Genomic DNA, 24,047 nt, shown 5'->3' with positions numbered 1-24,047 from the left:
CATTTAAGAATTGGTGAACTTAATTTAGCACAGTCAGCATTTACTCCATAAGGGAAAAAAGCTAGAGTAGAGACCCATAACACAGGCAGTAGTAATAGTGAGTAGAGGCTAATGATGAGTCTGTTATAAAGGGTAACCTACTGTGATTTTAATTTAAATATATCTTAGCATATTTATAAAGTGATTTTTAAAATGTTCTGTATTTTGCTTTAAATAAAATTTAAAATTTCCTTTCTTTGTGTATATTAAAGTTTTTTCTTTTCTTTTTTCTTTTTTAAATCCTGTTTTACTCTGTTGCCCAGGCTGGAGTGCAGTGGCACAATTGCAGCTCACTGCAACCTCCGCCTTCAGAGTTCAAGTGATTCTTGTGTCTCAGCCTCTGGAGTAGCTGGGATTACAGGCATATGCCACAACGCCTGGCTAATTTTTGTACTTTTAGTAGAGACAGCATTTCACTGTGTTGGCTAGGCTGGTCTCAAACTCCTGACCTCAAGTGATTCACCCATCTCAGCTACCCAAAGTGCAGGGATTACAGGCGTGAGTCACCACACCAGGTCAGCCAGCATGCCTGGTCAAAACATTTCCTTATTTTACATAGATATTATTATTCTTGGTTTTTGTTTGGAATTATTTTGGTAAGTTTGCTACTTTCTGTTAGATCAACTTTTAACAATTTTTATTATAAGATTATCGTTCTTGCTTTAGGGTTTTCTTATCTTGTTTTTGCTTAGTTCGCCTTTTTAGTTTCTCAGTCATTGTGATTTTATCTTTTTGTCTCTTATCTTTTCTCAGTTATTGTGATTTTATTCATTTGAATTAATTTATCATTGATCTCCTCCTGACTTTACTATTGTCATTCATTATTAACATAGTGCTGGAAATGAAGTTTGTGTTCTATACGGTTGTTAAATACAAATAAGATGGGTCATTGATTGAGGTAGAGCTTTCTACCTCAGAATATGACATTTCCGTAGTACTTGTGATACCTGAATAGCTGTGAAAGTTATTAAATATCAAAAGTAAAAGGCTCTTATGGTAGACAGCAAGTATGATAAGGTTGCAAAGTACCCACCTCATGCTATGGTGACAAGAATACCAAGCCTAGTATTTACTCATTATGGAGAAGAAGTGATGTACCCACTAATCTCTTAAAGTTTTATGTTAGCGTGCAATATTGGGCACAGGGAAATATATTTATAAACTTGTATAGGTTCTCACCAATTAATAGGGTGGTCAAAATAAAAATCTTTATAACTGAAAACTCCAGGGGCAGCTAATAAGAGAAACATAGTATTCAATTTGCAGAAAACTTCCAAGCTTGCTTCTGGGTACAGTAAAATGTTTTACTCAGCAAAGTAAATCAATAAGGATTAAGAAACATAACATGTAATAGAATACATATACTTAAAATTCTTTCTTTTCACATGTGGTTTATTGGCTGGTTAAGATATTATTCAGCATGCAACAGGATCAGACAAAATCAAAATGATATAATTTGTATTACTCTTTATAATTTGCTTTAAAAAGTTAACAATTCAAATTTTAGTTGAGAAGTGAATTGTGGTATCTATACATGGCTGCAGTCACAGTATTTTCCTGAGAGAGCAAATAAGTCACAAAATAAACCCACTGAGTTATCATACAGCCAAGCTGTTGCCAAGCAATTTGGCTGAGATCTTCACCTTCCTTAAGTAGCTGAAACTCTTATAATTTTAAATCCAAGGTTCAAAAACATATTTTGGAGCTCTTCCTACTGTGTGAACTTTCTTGATTCTTCCCCCCATTATCTCTGCCCAATAATCTGGTAGAGTTTGCTACAGTAACCTTGGGGCATGGAAAGAGGAAGCTATTAAATTAAGCCCTAATCCTCCTTTTGTAATGAAGGCTGGTCCAACAATCAGCTCATGTCTAAAAGATCACCATATTAACATAATAATCAATGATTTTTTGTTTCATTCTCAGCCTAATGGTTTTAAATTTAATATATTCAACTCATAGTTTCATTAGGGGCTGTTAGTACAACAAGGATGTTTGTGGAGCATAATTAAACTATAATTTAATCATAATATACTGTAATGCATACATTAAGGGGTTAGGCGTGTTAAGTGGTTTCAGGAACAAGAAGAGAGATGCAAAGAACCTTTAATTCTATAAATTTAGGCTGCACTTTTCTTTTGAAAAAGTTTTGAATTAATTCATTAATTTCTTAAATTCGAAGTGAACCGCCTTCTAGTTTCAGGCTCCAAGAGGCCCAGCTCTGTTCTGAACCAGTGGTTTGTGAGGACTGTTTGACTTTTCCTGGGCAGTGCAGAGGCTGCTCATGGATGCAGTTCTTCTTTCCTAGGGTACTGATATGGTCCACTTCACCAGCTTGGAGTATAAAGGAGTTCATATCTACTTCTTTTATTCAAATTGACACTGGCTTGGTTATTCATGTGCACAAATTACTAGAAAGTCCAGTATCTGATTCAAAAAATTTCTTCTTTTCCATCAAATTAAAAATTACTCGTAATCCTTCAAGGGCTTACTCAGTCAAAAGGATAGCCACAGTTCTAAACTGTCACGGGAAAGAGGACATCATTGTATTTTGCTGATTTTGTTTCTGTTGCTTTCACATGTTGCTGCTAAAAATGGAAAGTCTTACAATTTTCTCTGGCGTCCAGTTCACTGTTGCAATGCCACCACTGAAGATCTAGTAGTTTTCCAGTGTAGGGAGGGGATGTTTTATAGGTTTCTCCCTACGCTGTTAAGCCGAGCTGGGTTCCCACTACTTATAATGATTTTAACATAAAGGATGGGGCAGAATTTGAGAGACTGTAGAGGTACTTCTAGAGAAGATGATCTCACTCCCCCATTGTGACACTTTGCAAAGGTGCTTCAGACTTGGGCTACCAAGTTCAGCTTTAGTTCATACTCACATGCTCAGCTATTATACTCCAAATATGGGCACCTATCAGGGAGCAGGCTCAGCAAGGAAGTCCATTCACAGATGCTGCTATGCTGCAATTAGCCCTTCCACCATGAATTATTGGTCCTGGCTCTGAGCTAGCTTACCAGTCCACATGCCTTTCCCATAATGGTAATGTCATCCTTGAGGACTATTTTAAGTCATTCTCACTAATGATACCATATTGATCAACAAGAAAGTTTCTAATAACAACAGTCTCAAAGAAGAATCAAGATCTCAATGTCTATGCTCCCTGGTTCTCTTCAACCTTACTCCTATGCAACTGTGTGCTTGCATCCTCCGTAGAGAACAGCTCTCTATACTAAAAGGTATTAGTAGCAGTGGCTGTCATCTAATCACACAAATGCCGTGCTCTGCCATTCCCCCAAGGCATGGGGTGCCTACCTGCATTGCATCAACATTACTAAGAAGTTCACTCAATAAAGAAGGTTCTAAGTCTGTTTATATGTTTATTAAAAAGGAAATCCATACACTGGATTCACCATTCCAAAAGTCCAAAAGGGCTTATTTTAGAAAACAAATATTATTCTGTCCCTTGATCATCTAGTTCCCTTTTCCAGCGGTAGGATATAACATCTACATGGTATCATTACATAATATAATGGTTATTTAATTAGTGATATATATATCATTATATATATAATGATATATAATTAATAATATAAATCATTATATTATGTAATGATACCATATAATTAATCATTATATTATTTAATGATACCATATACATATTATATCCATATATACACACACATATATACATGTTTAAATGTATGCAACTAACCTATATAGGTTCTACATTTTGATTCTACACTTTGATTTCTGCACTTTTAAAATATCAAGTTTGTGCTAGTATATGTTTAAAAGTTGTGGTGAAGCTCTACCTGTCTTGCAGAGATCTACTTCTCTTGTAGCCACCCAAGACCACACTTCTGCCTATCTTCAGAGAGAAAACACTGAGAGTCAATTAAGAGGTGAGGTAGATGCTAAGGCTGAAGAGGGAGGAAGCTGGGAGCCCTGCATGGAGTTGCTAAGTGCCAGGATGAATTCCTGATTATGAACAGCTCCTAGGGAATGGGAGTTTTGAATGCTCTGAAATACAAAACAGTTGTGTCATATTAAGTATTGCTCTGGACCAAATTGTGTTCCCCCAAAATGCATATGCTGGAGCCTTAACCCTCAGTGTGATGATATTTGGAGACTGGGCCTTTGGGAGGTAATTAGGTTGAGATGAGTTCATGAGGGTGGGGTTTTCATGATGGGATTAGTGCTCTCACAAGAGGAGACACCAGAGAGTTTACCCTGTCTTTCTCTTCACTACGTGATGCCACAGAAAGAAAGCACTGTCTGTAAGCCAATAAGAGAGCCTTCACGAGAATCTACTCTGCTGGTACCCTGATCTCAGGCTTCCAGCCTCCAGAACTGTGAGAAAGTACATTTCTGTTGTTTAACCCACTCAGTTTATGGTGTTTTGTTATGGAGCCCAAGAAGATGAATATAAAGGTTGATTAGAAATTAAACAGACTTCCTGAATGCTGCTCTGGAGTAGACCCTTGTTATCTCCTGACACAAATTAACAATTTATCCTGCCAAGGCTAAAGCTTATACTGGCCTCTGAGTGGGCAATGGAAAACCACTGCTTTTACGATGAGCTAATTGAACTCTTCTGAATACATTTTAATTGCTCTCTTGATAGTGAAGGTAACACTTCAGATCTTGAAAAGTTTTATGATTATGGGAGTTTTAATATTTATGGTTTTCAGGGCCCGAGTTACATTAGAGGTGAATGTTAGAACATATTAAGTAAAGAGTCATCTAATTCCCCTTAATTTATAGACACATCCCTGAATAGGAGAAAATGGGAGAGCTACAGTGTAAGATACAATAGAATGTATACTTTGGAGCTGTAAAGAACTAAGGCACCCATGTCCCTCATATTTGAGAAATACTGGATACTTTTTGTGGTAAAAATACTTGTGGACCCCCAGTGTTGACATAAATTACTATTTGTATAATCTTACATTGCTAAGTACACACGTTTTATTTTTATCAAAATCAAAATTAAAAAGTTTAAAAATCTCGTAGAAAATCATTAGATTCATAGGAATATGCTCCTTTATCCTCTGAGGTCTATGGACTCCTATTTTAGAAATACTGGTTTAAAACAGAGCACTTGAATAACCTTTTATCAAGTTACATTTAATTTACTAAAACTTTTGCTTATTAGTGATTTTTTCTTAAAAAATGACTAATAGCCAAATTTGCCATGGTGCTACTCTCTTTAAACTTCCTCAGACTTGCTACCTTAGAATAATTTTTGATGTTTTATCAAGTTACATTTAACTTACTAAAACTTTTGCTTATTAGTGATTTTTTCTTAAAAAATAAACAATAGCCAAATTTGCCATGGTGCTACTCTCCTTAAACTTCCTCAGACTTGCCACCTTAGAATAATTTTTGATGTTTTTTTCCTCCTTTCACTCTGCCCTCCTTCTAACCTTTGAATTCCCTCTCTCTCTCCTTCTGTCCTTTCTCCCTTCCTTCCTTCCTCTTAGGTGCTATGTACCAGACACTATTTCAACTGCCTTAACGGAGCTTTCATGTTAAGGAGGTGATTTTGACAATAAACATGCAAATAGATAATGTGTCAAGTGGTCATTAACAATGCAGGAACTTAAAGCAGGGTAAAGGGAGTAGGGAGTGCTGGGTTATTATTTTATAACTTATTTTATATATGATGATCTAGGAAGACTCTTGGATAAGTTAACATTAGACAGAGAAGCAACTAAAGAAAATGAGCATAATAGATAGCTGGAAGATATTCCAATGGTTAGTCAAGGTAGGAGCATACATGGCATTTTAAGAAACAGTAATGATGATAGCATGGCTGCAGCTGAGTGGCTAAGAGTGACAGTGGTAGGAGATAAAGCTCTAATAGAGAGCAGAGGATAACACCACATAGGACCTTGCAAGCCTTTACAGTGAATTTGGCTTTTACTATCAATGAAGTGAAAAACCATTAGAGGACTTTAAGGAGAAAAGTAATTGTTGGAACAAAATTTCCCAGGAGTCTTTCACATTTCTGTACATCTTCAAAGGCATTAACAGATAATTTGCTCTGAACTATCTGTTTAACTGTGTTTACATAGCAAGTAACCTAGGAAGATGGAGTTTTTTTTTTTTTTTTATGGAGCAGATTTGTTTATATTGTGGGTAATAAAGAAAGAGATATCTCCATCTAGAAAGGAAGAAAGGCAGTTTTGTCAGCAGCTACTCATATAACACCAAGACTTCCTAACATTTGTGCCCCTATCCTATAACAGACCTCACTCCATGTGCTGTCAATACCTGGCCTTACATCATTCTGTGAGAACTGGGATTTAGTGAATCGGTATAACAATGTTAGACTGACTATTATTAATGTGAGCAATAAATTATCTTTTGTCTCTGACCCAGTAGTTTTGTGTCTTCTCCCATTATTATGAAACTGCAGCAGACTAACTTATTAGCTCACAACTCTCAAACTTCCTGTTCTGACTGTGATCTGATCTGACTTACATTTGAAGGCACCATGCTGGCTTATGTGTGAAACATATGGTGTAGAAGGCCAATGGTAGAAGCAAGGCGATTGGTTGGTAGGCTCTTATAATAATTTTGGAGAGACATAATGGTGGCTTGAAAAAAAGGGTTTGGTAAAAAATTGTATGAATGGTCTGAGAGAAAGAGAAGCATCAAGGATGATTCCAAGGTTCTTGGTGGGAGCAACTAGGAAGAATGAATGGAGAAGACTGTAGAAATCTTGGGATAGAGATGGGGGAATTAAGAAATCTATTTTAATTATGTTATTTTTAAAAAATGAGCATCCCATTAAAATGTAAATGTACTATGTTTACTTATTGTTAATCCCATAACAGATATGCAATAAGGAATTATGACATATGGCTGTTGGACATGTAGGGTTGGAGTTCAGAGAAAAGATCTGGGAAAAGAAGATATATTTGGTAGTTATCCATGTATAGATGATTTTTTAAAGCTATGAGACTCGATTTCATCACTTTTGGAAGACTGTAGATAAAAGAGGGAAGGCATCTGACGACTAAGCCCTGAGTCATTATAATATTTATAGGCTGGAATGAATAAAAGGAAAAAGATACCAGAAGAGACCCACAGTGAAGTGGGAGGAGAAACAAGAAGAAGGGATATTCTGGAAGCCTTGTAAAGAAAATGTTTCCAAAGGGGAGTGATCAATTGTGTCAAATGCTGATGATAGTCAAATGAGATGAAGACTAAGAATTTATCATTGCACATACAATAGTGTGACAAATGGTGACCTGATAAGCATAGTTTCATTTAAGTAAAGACAAAAGCCTGTATGAAGTAGGTTAAGATAAGAATGACATTCAGGACAGAATATTAAGTTTATCTATAAAGTAAAATAGAGATATGAGGCAATAACTAAAGAAGAATATGAAAATAAGGCAACATTTTTAAGCTGTTATGTTTGTATGCTAATGGTAATCTAGGAAGAGTAGAAATTATAATGAAAAGGAGGAAGAAGGATAGATATTGGGGTGATGTCTTTGACTAGCTGTAAGAGGGGATCAGATATAGAAGACAATAGAAGGGGTTAAACTTAGATAAGAGCATGTTGTGATTTTTAGTAACAAGAAAAAAGTCAGATATAAAGATATATATGGCAATAGGACTGTGAAGATTTCTCTTTTGATATCACTGTATTTTCAGAGAAATAGAAAACAAGATCATCAGTTGAGGGGAGATAGTATTGGAGACTTGAGGACAGAAAAGACATGAAATAATTTTCAATGCAGCTGGGAGAGTGAATGAGCCAGGAAAGCAGCATGATTGCTGAGCGAGAGCCCTCTTGAGTATAGGGATTATGAAATCAAAGGGAGAGAGTTGTGCATGGTTGTGTGTTTTTCTTCAGCCCCATTCAGTTGTTTAGGTGCAAGGGTGAAGTGGGCGATGATTTGAGCTTAGGGAACAATAGTATTTAGCCAGGTAAATACATTGGAAAGAGAGGGGGATAGGCCACTGGGGGCATGTGAAAGAGAGGGATTATAATGGTGATCTATGGAATGTAATTTGTGTAGGCAGAGAAGTGAGGACATAATGGAGATGAAGGTTATAAAAGGGACCCAAAACTCACAAAAGCCAGAGGGAAAAGTTAAGCTGGGAACTGGGCCATGCAAACCTGCCTCCCATTTTGTTCCTAAAAAGATAGCTACGGAGATTAAAAAAAAAAAAAGCCCCAGATACCTTCCTCACAATTTGCCTGCAAAGAGATTTCCCATGATCTTTATCTTAAAACAATTCTGTTGAATTTCACCCTGGCCATGTAAATTGATAGCTTATCTTCATAGGTACGGGACAAAGCATAGAACCTAAAGTGATCCTTCTGCTCACCTGAGACAAATGCATATCTGGTTGCTTTCTCTACCCTATGTTTATTTTATCTTATGTGAAAATGAAGATTCACTGAGCTAGATGATGGTATAAATGGCTATTTCTCTATCCCCTTCTCTCATATACATTGTGTAATCAGTGAAAAGCTAATCAAAGACTCAAAAGAATGCTTAACTTGCCTCTTATCTACTCATACCTTTTAAAAAATTTCATCCTCTTTCCCCAGTACTCACTCTTTTTCCTTTAAATATTGTAGTTCCCAGACCCTCTTCAGAAAAACAATGGACCACAATTTTTCCTGTAGATCTATGGTCTTTCCTTGGTGTGTCCTTAATCTTGGCAAATTAACCTCCTAAAATGACTGAGACTTGTCTCTGTCGTTTTCTTTGATTTACAGGAACAATAAAAAAGTTGTTGGGATCAATGGATTTATGGCAGAGGATTGATGGAATATCCTCCTGAGAGTGGGAGAACAAAAGACTGAAGGTTTTGGTTGAAGAGTTTATGGAAGGAATGTAGATCTGACTGCAGGGCTGTTCTACTTAATCCATTTTGAATCCTATGTCCTGGTGTTTTTATACTCATAGCCCAGTCTCTATACTCAATTGCCTCTTGCTTGAATTCATTTTTTTTTTTTTTTGACAGAGTCTTGCTCTGTAGCCCAGGCTGGAGTGCAGTGGCGCCATCTTGGCTCACTGCAAGCTCCGCCTCCCAGGTTCACGTCTTTCTCCTGCCTCAGCCTCCCGAATAGCTGGGACTACAGGTGTCTGCCACCACGCCTGGCTAATTTTTTGTGTTTTTAGTAGAGATGGGGTTTCACCGTGTTAGCAGGGGTGGTCTCGATCTCCTGACCTCGTGATCCACCCACCTCGGCCTCCCAAAGTGTTGAATTCTTTTTATTGCCTTCTCTGTTCTGTAAAAGATGCTGCTCACAGATCACTGATCTTTCTAAAAAGCCAGTTTGATCTACAAATTCTTGTAGAAGTCTATAATGATTCTGGTCCATTTTCAAATTAAATTTTATTATTCTTCACAAATAATATCCCCTCTAACTTCTTCTTACTATGGCCCTTTCAACTCCATTATAATTTTTTTCCATTTTGTACTTATAAATACAGCATGTTTCCCAGCAGCTCTCTAAATTAAAAAAAAAATAGTTTTCTCCTTTTATCTCCCTTCTATATTGTTTCAAGAGAAAGCAGAAGCTTAGTCCTAAGGTTTCTTTTTTGCTATTCTATGGCTCCTTGTGGTATCTTTTCACCACCTCTCAAGAGTAATTGCAACACAATCTCAGACCTTGATCTCTAAATTTTGATTTATTCTTTTGTGTGATATCTCATAGGCTTAAAGTGGAGAGACTCAGGTTGTTTTTTACCCAAATATGTGGTAAGATTCAGCAGGGAAGGCTTCACACATGGAATGGGCTTTGTCCTTTCCACTCCCTCTGGCATCTGTGTGCTGGTGATTCCTTTTGATGTGTTATCAAGTAGTTCCAGACAGATACCTCACTCTTGTTTGCTTTCATTACTGTACATTGCTCCAGGTTCAGTGCTCTAATTGGTGTCTCTCTTTTTAAGGAGACATGGATTAAGACCTTAAGCTATTTCTTTTTTCTACCAATTGGTTATTTGAAGTGATTAGTTCTCACTCTCATTTGACCTCTACTGTAGAACCTTGGGACTAACAGTACTTGAATAATTTTTCACATAGTGAAATTTAAAGATACTTTTATCTCATGTCCACTCCTATTGGTTTTCCAGGATTTTCAGATAAACCACACTCTGTTTACAATGACAGTTTAAGAAATATTTTTCCTGGTATTTCCAAAGAGGGGTGCAGGCTCAAAAAAGCTAAGTTCTGGCAGAAAATGATACTTCTGATTTTTTATTTATTCTTAAGATGCCTAATATAGGAAGCATTCAATAATTGCAGGATTTACATCCCTTGTTCCTTTTGGTGGGTATATTAGTTTCCCAGGTCTGCTGAAACAAAGCACCACAAACTGGGTGACTTAAAACATGAACATTTATTCCCTCACAGTTCTGGAGGCCAGAAGTCCAAAATCAAGGTGTTGGCAGGGCCATGCTCCCTTGGAAGCCTGTAAGGAAAGATTGTTCTTGGTCTCTGATTCTGAGGCCTCCCCAGTCCAGACTGTAAGTCCAATTAAACCTCTTTTTATTCACAGTCTCGGGTATGTCTTTATCAGCAGGGTGAAAACAGATTTCTTTAGTAAAATGGTCCCAGTAATTTGGGGCATTGCTGAAAAGATACCTGAAAATATGGAAGTGATTTTGGAACTGGGTAACAGGTAGAGGTTAGAACAGTTTGGAGGGTTCAGAAGAAGACAGGAAAATGTGTGAAAGTTTGGAACTTCCTAGAGATTTGCTGAATGACTTTGCCCAAAATGCTGATAGCATTATGCACAATAAGGTCCAGGCTGAGGTGGTCTCAGATGGAGATGAGGAACTTGTTGGGAACTGGAGCAAATGTGACTCTTGTTATGTTTTAGCAAAGAGACTGGCAGCTTTTTGCCCCTGCCCTAGAAATTTGTGGAACTTTGAACTTGAGAAGGATAATTTAGGATGTCTGGTAGAAAAAATTTCTAAGAAGCAAAGCATTCAAGAAGTGACTTGGGTACTGTTAAAGGCATTCAGCTTTACAAGGGAAGCAGAGCATAAAAGTTTGGAAAATTTGCAGTTTGACTATGGGATAGAAAAGAAATACCCATTTGATGGGGAGAAATTCAAGCTGGCTGCAGAAATTTGCCTAAGTAGCAAGGAGCCTAATGTTAATCCTCAAGACCATGAGGAAAATGTCTCCAGGCCATGTCAGAGACCTTCATGGCAGCCCCTCCCATCACAGGCCCAGAGGCCCAGGAGGAAAAAGTGGTTTCATGGGCTGGGCCAGGGTCCCTGTGCTGTGTGCAGCCTAGGGACTTGGTGCCCTGTGTCCCAGCCACTCCAGCTGTGGCTGAAAGGGGCCAACGTACAGCTTGGACTGTAGCTTCAGAGGGTGGAAGCCCCAAGCCTTGGCAGCTTCCACATGGTGTTGAGCCTGTGGGTTCACAGGAGTCAAGAACTGAGGTTTGAGATCCTCCACCTAGATTTAGCTTTATGGAAACTCCTGGATGCCCAGTCAGAAGTTTGCTGCAGGGACAGGGCCCTCATGGAGAACCCCTTCTAGGGCAGTGCAGAAGGGAAATGTGGGGTTGGAGCCCTCACACAGAGTCCCTACTGGGGTACTGCCTAGTGGAGCTGTGAGAAGAGGCCACCATCCTCCAGACCCCATAATGGTAGATCCACCTACAACTCGCACTATGTGCCTAGAAAAGCCACAGATACCCAATGCCAGCCTGTGAAAGCAGCTGGGAAGGAGACTGTACCCTGCAAAGCCACAGGGGTGGAGCTGCCCAAGACCATGAGAACACATCTCTTGCATCAGCATTCAGAGGTGACAATATGCCAGCAGCCCTCACTCTCAGCACCTCCTCCACCTTGGAGTCCACTCTGGCAGCGCTTGAGGAGCCCTTCAGCCTGCCACAGCACCGTGGGAGCCCCTCTCTGGGCTGACTGAGGCTGGAGCTGCCTCCCTCTGCTTGCAGGGAGATGTGGAGGGAGAGGCGTGGGTGGGAACCGGGGCTGTGCATGGGGCTTGCGGGCCAGTGCGAGTTCCCGTGGCCGTGGGCTCTGGGGCCCCTCACAGAGTGGCCAACTGGCACCACCGGCCTAGGGCAGGGAGGGGCTTAGCACCCGGGCCAGCAGCTGTGGAGGTTGCATGGGGTCCCCCAGTGGGGCTGCACTCAAATTCTCACAGGGTTTAGCTGCCTCCGCACAGGCCATGGCTAGGGACCTGCAGCCCGCCATGACTGAGCTCCCTGCCTGAGGTGGGCTTCCGCGGCGGCCCCAGCCTCCCCCAGACGTGCTGCTCCCTGCTCCCTGGTGTCTGGTCCCATCGACAATCAAGGGCTGAGGAGTGCAGGCGCAGCTCAGAACTGGCAGGCAGCTCCCCCTGCAGCCCCAGTGCAGGATCCACTAGGTGAAGCCAGCTGGTGTCCTGAGCCAGATGTGGACTTGGAGAACTTGTATCTAGCTGGAGGATTGTATGTGCACCAATCAGCACTCTGTGTCTAGCTAACCTAGTGGAGACTTGGAGGACTAGCATGCTGACTCTGTGTCTTGCTCAAGGATTGTGAATACACCAATCAGCACTCTGTGTCTAGCTCAGGGTTTGTAAATACACCAATCAGTACTCTGTGTCTAGCTGAAGGATTGTAAATACACCAATTGGTACTCTGTATCTAGCTGACTCTGTGTCTAGCTAACCTAGTGGGGACTTGGAGAACTTTTCCCTCTAGCACTCTGTGTCTAGCTCAAGGATTGTAAATGCACCAATCAGCACTCTGTCAAAATGGACCAATCAGCTCTCTGTAAAATAGACCAATCAGCAGGATGTGGGTGGAGTCAGATAAGGGAATAAAAGCAGGATGCCCCAGTCAGCCAGCAGCAACTCTCTTGGGTCCCCTTCCACACTGTGGAAGCTATGTCCTTTCCCTCTTTGCAATAAATCTTGCTGCTGCTCACTCTTTGGGTACAGGCTGCCTTTATGAGCTGTAACACTCACCGTGAAGGTCTGCAGCTTCACTCCTGAAGCCAGCTAGACCACGAACCCACTGGGAAGAATGAACAACTCCAGATGTGCTGCCTTTAAGAGCTGTAACACTCATCACGAAGGTCTGCAGCTTCACTCCTGACAGCGAGACCACTCACCAGGAGGAAGAAGCTCCAGACACATCTGAACATCTGAAGGAACAAACTGCGGGTACGCCATCTTTAAGAACTGTAACACTCACTGCGAGGGTCCGTGGCTTCATTCTTGAAGTCAGGGAGACCAAGAACCCACCAATTACGGACACAGCATGACCTGGGTGTGAGACCTGCAGTCAAAGGAGATAATTCTGGAGCTTTAAAATTTGACTACCTCACTGGATTTTGGATTTGCATGGCCCTGTAACCCCTTTGTTTTGGCCTATTTCTCCCATTTGGAATGGCTGTATTTACCCAAAACCTGTACTCCCATTGTATCTAGGAAGTAACTAGCTTGCTTTTTATTTTGCAGCCTCAGAGGCAGAAGGCACTTGCCTTGTCTCAAATGAGACTTCAGACTGTGGACTTTTGGGTTAATGCTGAAATGAGTTAAGACTTTGGGGGACTGTTGGGAAGACATTGCTGGTTTTGAAATGTGAGTACATGAGATTTGGAGGAGCCAGGGGTGGAATGATATGATTTGGCTGTGTCCCCACCCAAATCTCAATTTGAATTGTAGCTCCCAGAATTCCCAGGTGTTGTGAGAGGGACCCATGGAGAGGCAATTAAATCATGGGGGCTGGTCTTTCCCGTGATAGTAAATGAGTATCGTGAGATCTGATGGGTTCATCAGGGATTTCTGCTTTTGTTTGTTCCTCATTTTCTCTTGTTGCCACCATGTAAGAAGTGCCTTTGCCTCCCACCATGATTCTGAGGCCTCCTCAGCCATGTGGAACTGTAAATCCAATTAAACCTCTTTTTCTTTCCAGTCTCGGGTATGTCTTTATAAGCAGTATGAAAACAGACTAATACAGCCTCTTCCAGCTTTTGAAAGCCCCAGACATCCCTTGGTTTGTGATAATGTAACTTCAGTTTCTGCCTGTGTTTTTCTTCTGTGTCCAATTTTCTGTCTTTGTCACCAGTCCTATTGGACCAGGGATCACCCTAATGTAGTATGGCTTCATTTTAACTGCATACATCTGCAAATACCTAATTTCCAAACAAGGACACATTCTAAGGCTCCAGGGGGAAATGCATTTTGCAGGGACACCATTCAACCCAATATAGGGGTTGTAGAAAAGAGATCTATAAAAATTGTATTATAATCATTCTGTAGGAAGGTGAATGCTTCACAGTGACGCTGTGCAATTTGGAACCCCCTTCACCACTCCCATCACCATCACTTAGTCCTTTTTTTCGTAGAGTTGACCTTAAGGAGTGGACTCATTTCAGTCGCTTAAGATGCTTTTCTCCGAAAACTTTCTCCAAATACTAGGAAAATGAGTGCTTTGAGGAGAAAAATGGCTTTGATAAAATATTATTAAGGTGAAAACTTGAAGAATGTCCTTTACTGGGTAAATGCCTTTACCTGTGGAAGAAAAAATAAACTGTGAACATATTTTCAAGGCTTTAATTTGATCCACTTCACTTTCCCTTAGTAGATGACCTAACCTATTACTTTACTAAAAAGCCAGCTTAAGTGAGCTCTGTCATCATGTGGCATTGCCTTTAGGGTCTTCAGTTTTTCATCCACAGCTCTGACCTCCTCCTCATTTCTCTCATGCCCTGCTGTGAGGAAGTGCCTGTCTCCTCCTAGCAGAGGCTGACCTTTCCGCTTATGCTCTTAATCTAGACACCTTTGCTTTCTCTGAGATCTTATTTCTTCAATTTTTCTCTTTTTTCTTTGTAAATTAAACTTCCTCTCTACTAGCTATTTCCTGTATGCCAATAAACACATTTAGGTCTCCGTCTTCTGACAGACCACACTTTTTGACTGTGCCGCTAACATTTTCTTCGGGTCTCAAAATTTTTTATACTCTAAGCAGCATTTGACATCTTAAGCATCACCTCTATGATCTCTCTTTTCCCCATCTCTCATTTCTTTTTACCTTACTAATATTTCCTCCTCTGTCTCCTTCACGGAGTCCCCGCTCTCCTACTGTGTCTTAAAATGGAAGTAATCCAAGATTTTCTCCTAAAAACTTAAAAAAAATTTTTTTCTTTGACGATTTCTTCCTCTCTCACATCTTCAATTAATATCTTCCAAATCTAAACTTTTTACTCCCAATTTTTCCTAATGCCCAGAAGACACAATAGCTGTATCAATAACAACAGTATTAGTTACTGTTTAATGAGTATCTGAGATGTGCTATCCATAGTGCTTTTCCTTTTCGTTTTAAAAAGTATTATCTTATTTAATTCCCCTGTAAAGTCTGTAAGTTGGATGTTATTATTCACAATTTTTCAGGGAAGAAAACAGGCTTGAGACATTAAGCTAGTTTCTCAAAGCCACTTAGTAAAAAAGCAAAAGCTCTCTGCATAGACTCTAGAAATATCTTAATAAGACCACTGCATCTGCCTTACTTCCTATTTTTTGTTAATTACAACACTTGACTCCTTATTTTAATTTCGGGGCTCAGGTTCTAAATGTTAGGGTTTTCCTCCATCTTCTTCATAGGTCTCTTCACACCATAACATAGTTACTTGCCAAGTTGTTCTTAATGTCTTGAATCTAGCCCTTCTTCTTCAGTTTGAACATTGCCACACTGTTTCAATCCTACCTTGTGTCTTATCTATTACAAAGTACCTTTATTGTTATTACTCCCTTTTGCATCCTGTACTTAATGTTCTTACATGATTAGCCCTCCGGAAGCCCAGCTAGAGAGTGTCATTCAGTTTCTTGTGGTTCTTCAACATTTTCTGCTTAATTAGATACTGATGCCTCAGACTAGAGGCGATATATAACAAATTAGAGTTTATTCCAATGATAAAATGAGAGAGTACACATGAAGTATCTAGCATCATGCTTGCATATAGAAAGGGCTTCATAAATATTTTATAATTATAACAACTTGGTGGTCTTTGCAATGTGATCTAAACTTACTCTTCCAGCTTATGTGTTCCAAAGCCCTCCCACTATACCTTCTATTCTAACAGAACAAAATAAGATGTATCAATTTTTCTGCTGTAGTGCTTTTATTTATGTTGTTTTCTTCCCTGAAGCGTTGCCCTCCTTTGTTTTCATTGTTTATTTCCGCCTTTGAAATCCTATCAATTACAGGTCCTTCTCAAAGGCCATCTTCATGAAAGTTTATTTTCCTGAGTGAGTAATTTCTGGTCCAAACTGATAGAACTTTTTCCTTCTATAATACCGTAATGTCTTGTCTATAACTCTCAGATGACAAGCAATGTAGAATGGATGGTAATACAATTATCTGGGTACTTCTCTCATTATTTTCTGGATTATAAAGCTTCTGAGGGCAGAATTTGCTTCTAATTAATTCTGCATCTTTGTAGAGCCAAACACAGTAAATTACTCAATACTTGCACTTGAAATAAGTTTGGATTTAATTTCCCTCATCTTCTCCAAATGTGCTAAGATAATGATAGGCTGCTACAACAAAAAGACCTGGCTCCAATGAGATAGAAGTTAATGGCCTTGAGGGAGGCATGGGTCCAGGGAAGGCAAAGCACTCTGCTCCCTCCACAAGCTGACCCGGGACGCTGTGTGCTCTGTCTTTGTTTTTTCAGTCATTTCTTTGGTTGTTGCCTCATCTGTTTGGTTGAAGTTAGCTTATCTGCTTCTTGTTTTCTATACGACTTGTGGGGAGAGGAAGAGGAAGTGGAAGAAAAGCGATTCTCTCGTAAGGAAGCACCATAGATGTTACACAAAAGACTTTTATTCACATTTCTGTAATGAGGGTTTTGTCACATGGCTACATTGAGCTACAAGGAAGTCTAGGGCATGCAGTTTCCAGATGAGCATGTAGCCATCTCCCTAAATACATAGGACATTTCTATTTCCCAAAAGAAGACTTGGAGAGTGAAAATTCAGGGACAGTTAGCAGTCTTTGCCATACCTTCTTGTGAAATCATTTGCCATGTTACTATGTTATTTTTACTTTCATTATCTTTTTATAAAAACAGCACTTAAAGATTGAATCAGTTTGAATAACTGGGTTTTTTTGATAGCTGAATAGGTATTCATTAAGGCACAAACACTTTTTACTTGGCTCTTCTCAACAGAAATTGTTCAAAATATGTATTGCCTCTTCAGTTAAATTATTGAAAATAATAATTTAACTTTTAAAATAATTTCTTTTCAGGATCCTCTTCATAGACATTAACTATTTTACTGAGCTGAAGTGATGTCCTTGGACATGATGCTTCAAGTTCCTCTTTATAAACTTTCACTATTCTATTGCGATGTAATAAACTGATGCCCTTGGACACTCAGCAGGCATTTGTTCCTATACTCAATGTCTCCAGTTCTTGTGCCTATTTTTAAACAAAACCTCTCCTGCCTCCGTGAAACTTTTAGTGAAAACTTTTAGTGGCTGGTGTCAGTGCAATTTGCCTACAGAAACCCTTCTCTGTCTTTTTTCTTGCCTTTTATAATGTTTTATGAGCTTAGAAATGAAACAAACGCCATGTGCATGGCTCAGTTCTAGGTGTTTTACATATTTTAACTCATTTCACTCTTATAACAACCCTATACGAATTATTTTTCTCATCTCATGAGTGATGTAATAGAGCATTGAGTTTAAATAACTTACCCAAAGTCACAGAGTTTGTAAATAGCAGAGTCAGCATTCAACTCAGTCGAACTCAAATTCTGAAAGAGAATGAGGGACATTCTTATATAAATAACACTTTTGGTCTTCCAAGCATTTTCTCCGTGCTCTATTGCATACAGATTGACTCACAAGATAGACAAGTTTCATGTAGGTGAGGTGTTTTGGCCACTTTGGTTGTTTGGCAGTTATGTTAGAAAGCAGTGAGAGTTTGTTCTATGCTATGAAAAGAAGACAAATTATAAAGCAGGTGTTCAAAGGTAAAAATCAAGTATTTCTTTTTTTCTACATTTGTTGTCACTGTCATTGGAAGCCAATTTATTATTTTTCTCACAGTGGCCAAATAGTAGTTTGCTTAATGGCTTCTGATTTGAAATCCACAGACTACTGTTTCACATATTGATTGTTTGCATCATCAGGAGAGAAAGTTTCAGGGGAAGAAAAAAAAAGTCTAGGGACTGTCACCAGTGTTTTTCTTTGCTGCTATACTATAGAAACCAGTTTCCAAACATGACTGATTCAAAGGAAAAAGGATTGTCTCTTGGTCAAGGAAATAGGTGTCTACCTAATGTGCAAAGTTGGTACTCTGGAAGGAAATATGCATTTGAAAAATGCAATGTAAATTATCTGGCAATGCTTCTAACCTGAAGTCAAATGTGGCACAGAGCATCTTAGAGTAAGAACATACTAGCTGGGAACAATGCCAAAAACCAAGAGAAGAAGAAGAAACAAAAAGCATTCTGTAAATGCTGATGGTAGAGTAGACACTAAGATTGTTATAACCTCCACAAGATTGATATTTTTCAAATGGCTTCAAGGCTTTACTAGGTTATTTTGATAACTAACATCAGGTTTTGGAGTGTGTCTTGGGTGCTTACTTACTTTTCTGCTTTAAAAACAACCCAAAGTGTTTTCTTTATAGCAGAGGTGAATTGATTTCACTGATTGAAAAATTAAGAATTCTCATCTCTTAGCTACTGCTGCCAATGGTTTTATTATGAGACAGAAGCACATTTTGGAGGTCCACAATTCGGTTTATTACAAAACAAGTATGATGGTAGAACTCCTGCACCTCAGTAGCCTGTCAAAATGAGTAGTTACATTCATTTTTTAATATAACAACACATATAATTATAGGTTATAAAACTTGGACTGAAGCATATAAAGGAAATAAAGTAGCCTGTATGGCATCAAAATGAGATGAAGGGTATAGCAGTCTACCGGTAAGAAATTTTATATTTTAGAACTTGATATCGTCAGACATGAATATTTTTTCTTCAAACCATTAGACATCCCTATCTCCTTCTATTGCTTCCCACCTCACTCAGCTATGAGAACACAAGTGTACCTTGATCAACACAGAGTCTCTCGAAAAGAAAAAGGACAGTATTGAAGTTAATTGCTAGCCTATTGCCAAAGTGCCTTTCAGTTAATACAGATTTTTTTTTTTTTTTTTATCTTCATGCAATATGTGCCAGTGCCTATTTTCAAGGCTGGGCTAGTAGCTTTAGAGTATTTAAACCTATTTTAGAGATTACATCACTATTTTTAATGGGTGTAAGAAGAGATCGACCAAGATCAAAGTCGAATTGTTAGAGTTCTTATTAGAATTTTAAGTTGGTTTATTTAGCAATGTATATTGCACAGTCTTGAGCACTTGATTTTATAACTTTGGTTTGATCTTTCGGATGGGATCGTTGTTCCTTTGATCTGGTCATCTGTGTCACATTACCTGGCAGAGGATGAGGTCATGCTTCAGCTGCTACATTCCTTTACTGGAAGGCTAAGTACTTTCATCACAATATGTGATCGTGAATATAAACCCAGATGCCAGCTGTTGCCTTGTGCTCTGGCTTTTGCATTCATGAGTTTTGTCTCAGTTTTCACCCCATGTAAGCCTAGATTTTAAAATCCATAATTTCACTGCATTGCAGGAACAAAAGTACCTACTTACAACAAACTTTAATAAATTTCCTAGAACTGATTGGAAATTCTGAAGTCACGGAGGTGAGTGCATTGTCATGGTCCTGCTTGTTTCATTTTATCTTTATTTCTTTCTGTGTCTCACTGTTTTTCTTTTATTTTGCCTTGGAAATATCCAAACTCTGTCTCTCTATTATGGAGAATATTTCCCCCTCTCCTTCCAGTCTTTCACTGGCTGATGTCTAGGTCCTGGGGAGTTTAACCTTTACTCCAAGGACTCCTCATAATATTTTTCCAGCAAAGAGAGCTTTTGTCCTTAGAAGAATGACAGGGTCAGCTGTTACAACTTTTAAACATTCTCTTATGAGTTCAGTAACTTTATTAATTTCTTTCTTCCTTACATCTCTCTTTTCCCATTTCTTCTTATTCCCTTTTCCTTTCATTATGACCCTCTCTGCCTCCATTCCCTTCTTTCTTTTTTCTTTTTTTTCTTCCTACTTTGTGCACCTCATATATACTAGGTATTCTAGGCATAGAGATAAGGAGGATGTATAAGACATGTCTTTACTTTCAAGAAGCATCAGCATAGAAAGGGAGATGAAAAATACACAATGTGGGAGGCGGAGAGGGAGGAGGAGGATCCAAAAGTCATTTTCATGGTTGCTAAAGGTCACTTCAGGATTGCTTTGATGGAGATTCTATCAAGAGAAAACATGAGAGAAGGAGAAAGATTTAGGCGGAAACGATAAATTTGGCTTTCAACATGATAAAAGTTGTATGCACCTTCAAGACAACTAAGAGAGAAAATTAGTTTGGAGCTCAGAAAAGAGAATAAAGGTAGATTATACTTTTAGGAGTCACCAGTATATGTAGGTGAGATGCCCAGGAAGGAAAAAAAGTAATAAAAGGAAAAAGGTACCTGAAAGGATAGAATCTTAAATATTTAACACAATAGTTTATAGGTGGTCAGAAGAAGCAAAGGTACTAAAATCAAAAGTAAACAGTAAAAGTTAAAAAATTATGTGGAAACTAACCCAGAATGTTTCTAAACTCTTGCCTTCCTCATATGAACTTGAGACCATGGGCACCACGGATGCAAAGGGAGTGATTTGCAAGGTAGGATGAGAACAGAGAGTTGTACCTTAGAGGACGGACAAGGTTGCTCAAGAAGGAGGGAGTAATTGACATTGCACAATGTTTCAGAATATTGAGTTCACTGAAGACTGAAAAGGGGCCACTGAGTAAGCCTTAGCTCTTATTTGACCTATCATTGTTGCAGACCATTTCTTCTTTCATTTCCAGTGGAGATGGAAGGCAGATGGTTACTGTCTCTTGCTTTTCTTGCCGATGATTTCTTCGTTGTTTCCTATTCAGTTTCATTCTTTAAGTTTTGTGAGCCTTCTCAGAAATATATTCATTGTTTACTTCTCTGAAATCCCCATTGAATCTTTATCTCGAAAGAGTTTCACTAGTTGAATTGAGCCTAATATTCCATTTAACCTCTCTATGCTTTTATTAATTCATTTCTAAATAGCATTTGCTTAGAAGTATGCTGAACTCCTGGATTATACTCAACTTTTGGTGCCCTGTGATCTCTATGATCTTTTGTTTACATTTCTACATAGGCCCCAATGTTAGTATAACATAAGAACAACTTGTTTCAAATAATATATTACAGAAAATGTGAATTTTTTGTTTTGTTTTATTTTGGCTGGCATGTGGGGGGATAGAGACTGAGTAAATATAGTTGAAAAGACAAGATAAAGAAAATTATTAAAAAGATTTTTCAGTTAGCAGAACTCACACTGAATGATTCTAAAAGCATAATCAGTAATCAGTAGTCTTTTCAAATTGGTCATCATAAATTAGCTTTCCAATCCTGCAAGGGCATAAGAAGCTGAAGAGATTAAATGCTTACAGAGAGCAGAACATTGTTTTATCTTAAGTGATAAATTTCTTTGCGTCTGACATCTTACAAAAAGTGATTTTATTCTACTATTTTCTATAAAATATGTGATTGGTTTTATGATAATTTTACATTATTTTATTACTTTTATAAGGATCCTTGCAATAAATTTCAGTGTATTTTTTACAAGGAGAACAAAAAGATAAAATTGCAATGGAGCTGAAATAATTCTTCTTACATCTAAACCTTCATGTATATGAGTTTATGTAAAACTTTGTGAGCACAGCTCTAAAGATTTATTTATTTATTCCATCCTTTTTTTTTTTTGGAGTAAGGAAGTAATATATAGTATATTCCATATTCTTGTTAAAGTTGGATGCCAAGGTTTCTATGACCAAGACTCCAGTCCAAATCTTAAACAAGTCAGCAGTGTTGGAGAAGAAGCTGCTGGGTATCCTGGCCCCAAGTCTTCAGGACCTTGAAGTTTTCCTTCAGACCCACCCATCTGGAGAAGATTCAATTGGTGGTAAGTCTTTAATCCAGAAGAGTTTTTCAGGCAGGGTAGGTATGAGATGCTGGGTTTTTAAAAAATCATTTTATTATAATATTTTTCAAACATACAGCACAGTTAAAAGGACTTTACATTGAAAAAAATATATAACCACAGCATAATTCTATCCTTTATATTGCCCCATAGGAGCTTTATCACTTAGGTGTCTATGCATTCCCTTATTCATTCATCCATTTTATCTTTTTGGTGCATATCAGTGTAAGTTTCAGATGTCAGTGCACTTCCCCCTAAATATTTCAGGATGCATATAATTCACTAGAATTCAATATTGGGTTGTTGTTTTTCTTTTTAATTTCCTTTCTTTTTCAAAAAATTGAAATGGCGTCTCACTCTGTTGCTCAGGCTGGAGTACAGTGGTACAATCATGGCTCACTGCAATCTTCACTTCCCTGGCTCAGGTGATCTTCCTAGCTCTACCTGCGAAGCAGGTGGGACCACAGACGTGCACCGCCATGCCTGTCTAATTTTTTGTATTATTGGTAGAGACAAGGTTCCACCATATTGCCCAGGCTGGTCCCAAACTCCTGAGCTCGAGTAATCCACCTTCCTCATCCTCCCAAAGTGCTGGGATTATAGGCATGAGTCTCTGTGCCCAGCCTGTTTTTCTTTATTACACAAAATATATAACTAAAATGTACAAATATTACCAACACCTTTACCAAGTTTTGACCAATCCATACACTTGTTGAAAGCAAACCCATATCAAGATATAGAACATTACCACACCCAAGAAAATTTCCTCAGGACCCTCTCCAAGCAGACCCTACCTCCATCCCCAGAAGAAAATAATCTTTAATTTTTTTCTATAGATTAGTTTTTCCTATTTTAGAATATCATATAAATGCAGTACAAAAATATATAGTCTTTTGTGTCTGGCTTTTTCCCACTTATTATTATATAATGCTTTTGAGATCCATCAAACTTGTTGCATGTATCTGTAGTTTATTCCTTTTCATTAGTGGATAATATTCCATTATAGGGATATACCACAGGTTTCTTATTCATTCTTCTATTGATGGGCCCTGGACTTTCCCAGTTTGGGGTCATTATGAATAAGATTTCTATGAATGTTATTGTACAAGTCTTTGTGTGTATAGAGAAATGGCATTCTCAGAATTGATGAGGGTTGAAGTCACAACCTGACTTGAAGACCAGGTTGCCAGGAATATCTAGTGGGTGTCACAGTTCCTTAGAAAGGATGAATTTAGTAATACAGGGTACTGGGGATAGGGTAGGAAGAAGACTTGATATGCTGCTATTGATAGCAGAAGCCCTGGATGTTGGTAATTAAAAATGAAACATATCAAAGAAAGGCAGTGTAACTGATACCTACCTTTTTTTTTGAAGTAACACCTATAACCTTCCCATCATTTATTCATTCAATGCATATTTATTGATGGCTTACTAATTCCAAGACTGTGTTTCAGGGGCTAGGGATACATCAATGAAGAAAATAGGAAAAAATCCCTCATAGAGCTTACATTTTGATTTGTGGAGACAGAAGATGAAGAAAATAAATAGACAATTAGTTAATATGTTATGAGACGGTAACTATTATGGGGTAAATAATTCATGTTGTGGGTGAAGTTGTAAAGAGAGGGTCTCATGAAGAAGAGAGCATTTGAGCAATTTTTTTTTTTTTCAAAAAGGTAAGAGAATAAACCATGTGGAAATGTGAGGTAAAAGTATCCCAGGCAGAGGGGCAAGAGCTTGGTGGGTGCATTGCAGGAATAGCAAGGAGGTGACAAGTGAGGCTGAAATGAAGGGAATGAAGCACAGAGCCATCGATGAGAGCAGAAAGGTAGAAGAAATCCAGACCTTCCAGGGGGCTTGTCTGCTGTTAAGGACTTTGGGATTTATTCCAAGCCAGCTATTGATT

This window comes from Colobus angolensis, unplaced genomic scaffold, assembly GCF_000951035.1.
Source record: "Colobus angolensis palliatus isolate OR3802 unplaced genomic scaffold, Cang.pa_1.0 Scaffold400, whole genome shotgun sequence".
In the NCBI taxonomy this organism is placed as follows: Eukaryota; Metazoa; Chordata; class Mammalia; order Primates; family Cercopithecidae; genus Colobus; species Colobus angolensis.
Note: the sequence above shows the minus strand (reverse complement) of the source record.